Genomic DNA, 10104 nt, shown 5'->3' with positions numbered 1-10104 from the left:
TGGGAGATGTTTCATGGCTAAAGGTCCAAAGGTAACACACCTTGAGTATGTTGATTTCAATAGTGATGAAGATGATTTGCTAGCAGATGATGATTTACTTGTTGACAACTCTAGTTATGAAAACTATGATGAGCTTGCTATTAATCATGCTAATCAAGATAAAACGAATGACGATGATAAGAAGGAAATTGAGCGTCTAACTAAAGAACTAAACACTCTTAAGTTAGCTCATGAAACTATCTTGGAAGATCATCGAGAACTTTTAAAGGCTCATGAGAAGCTACGCTTTGAAAAGCTTAACCTTGAGCAAGAGCATGAGTTCTTAAAGGCAATCAATGCTGGTCTTCGCAAGAAAAGTTCTTCTTACATTGCCAAGCATTTACTCCTATCTACTTACATGCCACAAGTTAAATCTAGCAACAAGAACAAGAAAGATTCTTCATCTAGTAGTAACAACAATCATGCTAAATCCAATGTTGTTGCCTCTAGTAGTTCTCTTGATTCCACTAATGATTCTCTTAGCCAAGTTACACTTGAGTGAGAAAATAGCGTATTGAAGGGAATTATAGAGAAAGGTGTTTACAAGAGCCTTGTCGTAAGTAAGCAATTTGAGGAAACTGTACGCAAGCAAGGAAGACACCAGAAGAATCAAGGTGTTGGTTTTGAACGAAAGTTCAATGCCAATGGAGTTGAGTGGGAAGAAGATCAATACCCCAAGATAAAGTTTATTCCTCAACAAGATAAGTATGATCCTACTTCTTTCAAAGGAACACAATCTCAAGATGATCTTCCACCACAAGACCACAAGCAAAAGGGCAAGGACAAGCTTCAAGAGGAGATTGATGCATTTGAAGAAGCTCCTAAGGCCTTGGTCAAGTGGGTTCCCAAGACTACATCAAGTTCTACTTCATCAAGTATGACTACAACTCCAAGGATTCCTATCAAGATGGTGTGGATCCCGAAGAAGAAGAACTAAAGAGTTCTTGAGGGTGACTCCGCCAACATACTTCACTCATATCACTTTGGCAAGGACAAGTGCAAACAACTTTAATATCTTACACTAGTTCAAGGAGTCACAAACCCTCTTGTTGGTAAGACAAGGGACAAGGTAACCTAATGCTTCCATGGACATCATCTTGTGTACACATCACTCTATGTCTATGGATATCCTTGTTTGTTCCTTGTGGGACTAACCCATGTAGGTATTGAAAGTGCAACTCACTCCAAAGGATTGCTCCGAATGATCCACGTCAACATTGAGCATCCACATCTTCAAGACCTACATGAAGTCATCATCGACAAAACCCAAGGTTAGTTGATCCCTCTTAGGGGGATATCACATCAAGGGGGAGCTTTACTCTAATCAATTGAGGTAAAGCAACTCTAATGGTGTGAACACAACAATGCTTTATGTAAAAGTGGCATCCCCACTTGTGCTTAAACAATGAGTATGACATACGATCAAATGTTCTCATTTGACTCCTAAGTCAATATACTCATATATAGATGACCTAGTCATCGCCAATTGTTTGTTAGATGCTAGAGTGTTTGTGCATGATTGTCACATATTTCTTTTGCTATCTTATTGTGTGAGCATGTTGGTTGCATATTTTACTCATTCGCGGACATCCATTTGTTGCTTTGATTGTTTGGCCTTTTTCTCTTTTACCAAATGGATGGACAAGAATGCCTAAGAACTCCCTCTAGCTATCTGTGCTTTTCTCATCTCAAACTCTATTCATGCTACATCACAAAGTTTGAGCAAGTCAGATTCGAACCACTCTGTGTGAGGAGCACTCAGAGTTCCCGATTCGTCATAGACTTAAACTTAAACCTCTTTCTGTATCTCGGTCTGACCGATTCATCCTTTTTGGTCCTACCGAGATCACTTAGTTGATCTAGGTTTTCAATCTCGGTGCAACCGATTAGAACCTTTCGGTCACACCGAGTTTGCAGTAACTGCCTGCAGTTTTGCATCTCGGTGCCACCGAGTTGTTCCACTCGGTCACACCGACAGGGTCAGGTTATATATACCGACGGGCCAAATTTTGGAAATTTTTCCAAAACCCCTTCGCCCCCGCCTAACCTACTCTGCCACTTTGGGTCTCCGGATCATCCTCTCGTCGCTAGTGACCTCCCGTCGCAGTCAACGGAAATCTGCCCCGCCGTTGCCGCCGTAGCAAGTTCGCCGCCGAACTAGGGTACAAACTTGATCTTTGTGCTAATCCATAACTCTGATTCTTAGAAAATTGCATTGCCATGATTCTCGCCATGTATGAAATCATCCTGTCCAGCGAAAACGTCCCGTAGATTAGTTTTGATTTGAAAATTTAGGGTTAGGTCTCCGCCGAATTCATCTCGGACCGGCCGAGTTGTAGAAATCGGTCTCACCGATTTGGCTTAGGCCATTGCACATGCGTTTTCGGTCTGACCGAAAATTGCAAATCGGGGTGACCGAGTTCAATTCTCTGTGAAACCCTAGCAGACTCGGTGCCACCGAACTATGACTCGGTCTGACTGAGTTCACTAGTTTAGGTTCAAAAAACTGCTTCGGTATCACCAAGTTTACAAATCGGTAGATCCGAAATGCCTTCTGTGAAGAACTAAAACTAAGTTTTTAAGTCATTTGTTTTGCAAAACTCCTGCACTTTGTGATGCTCATCTTCTCTACCTCATCTATAATCTATTCACAGGGTCTGCTGACAGTTTGCTTGCAAGATGTCTGACCAAAGTGATAGCCAGAACAAGTCTGAGGAGCAGGTTCAACTGAGCGAGGGCACTAGTCCCTCTAGTTCTTCTGATGTTGGCAACAGGAGCACACCAAGTAACTTGCCAAAGGCAGCCACCAGAACAAGAAAGAAGAAGACCTCAGATTCTGAGGATGTGGATTATGTGGCTGTCGAGGAAGAAGTCAGCTCCAAGAAAAAGGTGCTGAAAAGGGAGTATGGCTCAGCTGCCACAGTTAAGCCAGGGATGCACAAGAAGGACCCTGCCAAGAGGGTGCCAACCTTAAAAGTCAGAGCATCCACTGCCGAAACCTCCAAGCCATCAGAAGAGGCTACTGGAGAAGGAAAGAAAAGGAAGGAAAGGGTCAAGAAGACCACTGCCAGAGTGCTTGGCAGATCATCAATTATGAGAGATGATGATGAAGAGGAAGAGGATGTTGCACCAGCACCAAAGCTCAAAATCTCATGGGAGATGCAATCAGATCAGGGGCTGCTCTATCTAAGCCCAAAGCAGCTCCCAAGGCTACTGCTCCAGCTCAGAAGCCCAAGAGAAGCACTAGAAACATTTCTGCTGAGAAAAAGAATAAGGCCCTAGTGCCTGAAGCTACTGAAGAAGATAAAACTCAAGTGTTGAGGAAGTTGAAACCCAAGATCCCTGACCACAATGATGCACATCCAGGTGCAGAAAACATGAAAATCAGGAGGGATGCAAGATTGGGACTATGGAGAGAGTCTGATCCATATGCTATCAGGAGGAGGACGGATGTGGACTACAGGTTTCACAGTAAGGAACAACAGGACTTCTATGAGACAGTGTTGCTTGACAAGAAGCCCATTGTATGTGACATGAAATGGGTGGACTGGGAATACATCCATAAGAATGAGGATCACTATCCTGGAGTGTATGACAGCTTCAAGGCATGTGGAGTTGATGAATTCGCTGCACAGAAGCTCACCAAGTGGAATGATGAGTTGATCATGCAGTTCTACTCCACTGCCCATTTCTATCCAGATGGAAGGATAGTTTAGATGTCTGAGGGTACCAGGTACTAGTCGACTGTTGATGAATGGGCTCAGTTGATCAATGCCCCAAAAGAAAGTGAGGATGACTTGGATATATATGCTGAGAAGAAGAAAGACCACAACACAATGGCCAACATGTACAAAGAGATCCCAGATGCTGCTTTGGATACACACAAGTTTGGATCTGTCCACTACTTGTTATCTGGTCTGCCTACCATAAACTGGATTCTGAGGCACACCCTGCTACCCAAGTCAGGTGATCACAAGATGAACAGAGGACATGCTATAAACTTGCTGCACATATTTGATGTCCCACAGAAGTTCAAGGTCACGAGCTTTATTGTTGAGACAATCAAGAGGACTGCTACTGACCAAAAGAGAAGCTGTGGGTATGCCCCACAAATTCAGGAGCTCATCAACTCAAAGATGGGCTCAGGCACATATCTTTTGGATAAGAAGCACCAGCCCATCTACCCTAATTTTGAAGACAATACTGTTGTAATGACTGAGGAATATCCATCATATGTGCAAGCACATGAGAAGAGAGAGAAGGCAAGGGCAGAGAAAGCTGCAAGAATGCCAACTACTGAAGAGGCATCTCAGGTTTTCTTGAAGACCAAGCAAGATCAGCTTGGATATCTGATCCAATCCACCCTGAGGATTGAGAAGGGCTTGGCCACCCTGACTAAGAACCAGGAGAGTTTGGAGAGGATTGTTGAGCAGAAGTTCTATGATCTGGATGTCAAGGTAGTTGAGATCTAAACTGCAGTTAAGCAGCTACAGGAGGAAGCAGATGAGAAGAAGGGAAAGTCCACTACTGATGCTTTCAAGAGAGTGCCACGAGGTCCAAGGTTTGCTATAGTGCCTGTGACAGATACTCGAGCTTCAGTGTCAGCACCAGTAGCCACAGCTCCAGTGCCACCTCCAACACCCACTCCATCAGCTCCAACTACTTCATCGGAAGCCTTCGTCCTTGGAGTTCTCTCTACACCACCTCTCGAAGATCAAGCTTGAGAGTCGTTTAGCACTATGTTTTTGAACTTTTTGGTAACTTGTTGCCAAAGGGGGAGAAAAATGTATAAATCATAGGCTTCGAGAGAGAGTGTTGCTCCTTTTGATCTCTCTTGCTATTTTGGTTGAACTTCTTTGTCGTGTCCTTGTGTGAGATACTTGTTTGATCATGTATTTGATCATTTTCTACATTAATGTTTGGTTGAATGATGCTATCCTTTACATTCCTTATATGATCGTTCACTTGTTCGGTGATGAGTGCATGCTTTTAATCTCTATCATTTTGAGCGCCCCACCAAGATGTATGTGACATAGAAGAGTAACCCATGATCCTAATCGATTGTGCATTTGCATTCAAAAGCAAATTTTAAATAATGCACAAATTTAGGGGGAGCTCTTGCTTATCACATACTTCTCAAAAGCGACGATGTTTCTTTTAATTTTTATCATTTGTCGAAGCTTTGATCTATATGTTGTCATCAATTACCAAAAAGGGGGAGATTGAAAGTGCAACTATCCCTGTGTGGTTTTGGTAATTCCTAACAAATATAGTTCATTGAGCTAATGCTATTTCAAGATAAACATTTCAGGAAAGCTCAATGATTGGCATGGCATGGATGAGAAAAATGGACCCCTCAAAATGCTAAGGACAAAGAATTGGCTCAAGCTCAAATCTTAGGACTCTACATCTTTTCATTTTAAGTGATCCAAGATCACATTGAGTCCATAGGAAAAGCCAATACTATTAAAAGGGGATGAGGTGTTGGCTATGCTTGCTCAAAGTGCTTAGTGATATGCTCCAAAACCCTCAACTACTTTCTCACATCCACATATGTCCCAAACCAAAAGTCAAACTCGGACACACTGAAATTTTCTATCCGGCGCCACCGAGTTCAGTTGACATAGCCACTGCTGGAAACCCTAGTCTTTTCGGTTTCACCGATAGGGATCTCGGTCTCACCGAGATGGGATTGTAATTTCTCTGTTTCCCCTTCGTAACGTTTCGGTCAAACCGAGTTGAGCGATCGGTCCCATCGAGATTGCAATGTAAACTCTCTGTTTCCCTTTCGTAACGTTTCGGTCCAACCGAGATGAGCAAATTGGTCCCACCGAGTTTGCGTGACCAACTCTCTGTTAGTCCATTACCAAAATCGGTCTCACCAAGTTTGTGTAATCGGTCTCACCGAGATTACGTTATGCCCTAACCCTAACGAAATTGGTCCCACCGAGTTGACATGTCGGTCCCACCGAGAATCCTAATGTTCACATTTTGAACTAAATCAGTCTGACCGAGTTTCATGATTCAGTCCCACCGAGTTTGGTGATTTGTGTGTAACGGTTAGATTTTCTGTGGAGGCTATTTATACCCCTCCACCTACTCTTCATCATAGAGAGAGCCATCAGAACATGCCTACACTTCTAACTTACATTTTCTGAGAGAGAACCACCTACACTTGTATTGAGGTCAAGATATTCCACTCCTACCACATAAATCTTGATCTCTAGCCTTCCCCAAGTTGCTTTCCACTCAAATCATCTTTTCACCAAATCCAAATCCTGTGAGAGAGAGTTGAGTGTTGGGGAGAGCATCATTTGAAGCACAAGAGCAAGGAGTTCATCATCAACACACCATTTGTTACCTCTTGGAGAGTGGTGTCTCCTAGATTGGTTAGGTGTCACTTGGGAGCCTCCGTCAAGATTGTGGAGTTGAACCAAGGAGTTTGTAAGGGCAAGGAGATCGCCTACTTCGTGAAGATCTACCCGGGTGAGGCAAGTCCGTGGGCGATGGCCATGGTGGGATAGACAAGGTTGCTTCTTCGTGGACCCTTCGTGGGTGGAGCCCCCCGTGGACTCACGCAACCGTTAACCTTCGTGGGTTGAAGTCTCCATCAACGTGGATGTACAATAGCACCACCTATCGGAACCATGCCAAAAATCTTCGTATCTACATTGCGTTTGCTCCCTCCAAACTCCTCCCTTTATCTTCATATGCAATTGTTTTACATTCCGTTGCTATACTCTTAGAATTGCATGTGTAGTTTGATTGCTTGACTTGTGCTAAGTTGCCAAAACCTGCCTAGAACTAAAATTGGGAAAAGGGTGGATTTTTATTTGGTCAAGTAGTTTAATCATCCCCTCTAAACATACTTTCGATCCTACACATAGTCCTATCAACATGCAACTAACCCTATGGCGTGATCCACACGCGTGCTCATATGATGGGCACCAAAGGACAACAACATAACCACAAGCAGATAAACCAATCATAGCAATTCACCAATTTCCGATAGGATAACGAAAATCTACTCAGACATCATAAGATGGCAACACATCATTGGATAATAATATGAAGTATAAAGCACCATGTTCAGGTAGAGGGTACAACGGGTTGCGGGAGAGTGGACCGTTGTAGATAGATGGGGGAAGGTGATGAAGATGTTGGTGAAGATGACGGAAGTGTTGGTGTAGACCGCCGTCACACGATGATGGCCCCGGCGGCGTCCCGGCGCCACCGGGAGAGAGGGGGAGAGGGCCCCCCTTCTTCTTCTTCTTCTTCTTACTTGACCTTCTCCCTAGATGGGAGAAGGGTTTCCCCTCTGGTCCTTGGCTTTCATGGCGGCGGAGGGGCGAGAGCCCCTCCGAGATTGGATCTGTCTCTCTATCTCTCTCTGTTTCTGCGTTCCTGATTCTGCCCTTTCACCGTTTTTTATATTTCCGGAGATCTATAACTACGATTGGGCTGACATTTGGACACGATTTCTATCCGGATATTGGCTTTCTTGCCGCGAAAGAAGGGCACCAACCGCCTTACGAGGTGGCCACGAGGGCCCAGGGTGCGCCTGACCCCCTAGGGCGCGCCCCCTGCCTCGTGGCCCCCTCGGGCATCGTCTCGCGTTGATTCTTCTTCCCAAAAATCACATATATTCCAAAAAAATCTCCGTCAGTTTTTATCCCGTTTGGACTCTGTTTGATATGAATTTTCTGCGAAACAAAAAACATGCAACAAACAGGAACTAGCACTGGGCACTGGATCAATATGTTAGTCCCAAAAAATAGTATAAAAAGTTGCCAAAAGTATATGAAAGTTGTATAATATTGGCATGGAACAATAAAAAATTATAGATATGACAGAGACGTATCAGATCCTGTGGTTAACTCCTTAGTCACATTGAGCTCGTTATGATGATGCATTACCGAGTGGTCCCAGAGATACCTCTCCGTCATACGGAGTGACAAATCCCAGCCTCAATTCGTGCCAACTGAACATACACTTTTGGAGATACCTGTAGTGCACCTTTATAGCCACCCAGTTACGTTGTGACGTTTGGTACACCCATAGTATTCCTACGGTATCCGAGAGTTGCACAATCTCATGGTCTAAGGAAATGATACTTGACATTAGAGAAACTTTTAGCAAACGAACTACATGATCTTGTGCTATGCTTAGGATTGAGTCTTGTCCATCACATCATTCTCCTAATGATGTGATCCCGTTATCAACGACATCCAATGTTCATGGTTAGGAAACCATGACCATCTATTGAGCAACGAGTTGGTCAACTAGAGGCTTACTTGGGACATATTACGATCTATGTATTCACACATGTATTACGGTTTTCGGTTAATACAATTATAGCATGAACAATAGACAATTATCATGAACAAGAAAAAAAATAATAACCACTTTATTATTGCCTCTAGGGCATATTTCCAACACCGACTGCTCTGTTTTAGTCAGTTCTTCTTGCTCATTTGGTAATTTTGTTGGCTCCTCTCTAGTTAACATTTTTATGATTGGAGCTTGCTTGCACTTATGCCCATGAAACCACATATCCATCACTTCTCGGGCTCTCTGGCTCTCTGAATGGCACGTGGGTGCTTAACTTATGTTCCCTTTTCCATTAGTTAAACCCTGAGTATAAGATTGAAATACCTGCTTCTGTATGACTGATGTTAATGGAGGATAAGGTTTCCTGGCAGGAGTGGCTTGCTCAATGTTAAACAGCCAACCAATAAAAATCTATAGATTCTGGTTTCAAAGGCCTTAACTAAAACTTGATAGTTGCTCTAATTCCATTAACATAGCACTTTACAAAACACATTTCTGAAAGATTTGGCTTATCTTCCTGGACCTCAGTCATCAGATTCTCAAACTAATCAGTGTGTTCAACAATGGAGAGATTATTCTGACAAAAATCATTGAATCTGTCCACTAAAACGTAAGTACTGGATGTTGAAAAATGATGTAGTATTTCTGCACAAAATTGCCCCCAAGTGTACTTTTCTTGAGAATCCCTAGTCTTCTCAGCCACACATCACCGCTACCCACAAAATACATATTTGCTAATGACATTTTGTACTCAGGTGGTGCCCTTGCCATTTCGAAATATGTTTTAGCATGTCTGGTCCACTGATGGATTTGACCCATCAAACTTGGGAAATTCCATCCTTGGACCCAAATGGATTTGACCCCTCCGTCACTCAACCATCTTTGCACCGATGTTGTGATCGTGAGTGATCTCCCGCCACTAATTGGCCTCCTCGACCCCCCACCTCCACGTCACCTTTGTCTAGACATTGTGCATGGTGTTATGTGTTTCCTTTAGAGCAAGCATACAAATGTTTTAATTAGGGACATCTGATGGCGTAGGTGTGATTGGTTGCATCTAAGGGTGTGGTTGGTTTGGGTACGAAATATATTGCAATGGTGTGGTTCCATTCCATTTGAATGAGTTAGTTCCGATCGAGTTTTTGGTTGAGGGCAATTAGATGAACGGAAATGCTTCTGTTTTAGTGTTTGGTAGGAGAGATCGAATGGAACGGATTTGGTTCAACTCACCTCTAGCATAGAAATAGAAAGGGTGAGATCACATCTCACATATGTATTGTCGGGGTAGCTAAACATATTGCCAAAATACAACTCATCCATTTATATACATGTTAAAATACACAAGTCATCCACTTTTACATGCATGTTTAAAGAAAATACAAGTCATTTACACAAAAGTTCTCGATAGCAAGAGTCCACAAGATCAAACAGTTCACATTGGTATTAAACATATCAACTAACTCTGCTCGTGATCACATAAAAATGCAAGAGTTAATTTAATAAAAAGTTACACACTATTGCAACTAACATTTTATATAACTTCAGGCTACATTTTATACTCATTGATTTAAAGAAATTTCATATGATTTTTGAAGGATTTGTATCCTTGGGAATTTTCCCCACACATGTTGTTTGATCCACATGAATGAAATCATTGAAAAAACCCTAATAATTGCTTTGCACACTGTTTTGGATGCTTTTCCATCCATAAACCTCTTGAATCCAAAACCCCCG

Source organism: Triticum urartu, chromosome 1A, assembly GCF_056163025.1.
Source record: "Triticum urartu cultivar PI428250 chromosome 1A, HENAU_Tu73, whole genome shotgun sequence".
Taxonomy (NCBI): Eukaryota; Viridiplantae; Streptophyta; class Magnoliopsida; order Poales; family Poaceae; genus Triticum; species Triticum urartu.
Note: the sequence above shows the minus strand (reverse complement) of the source record.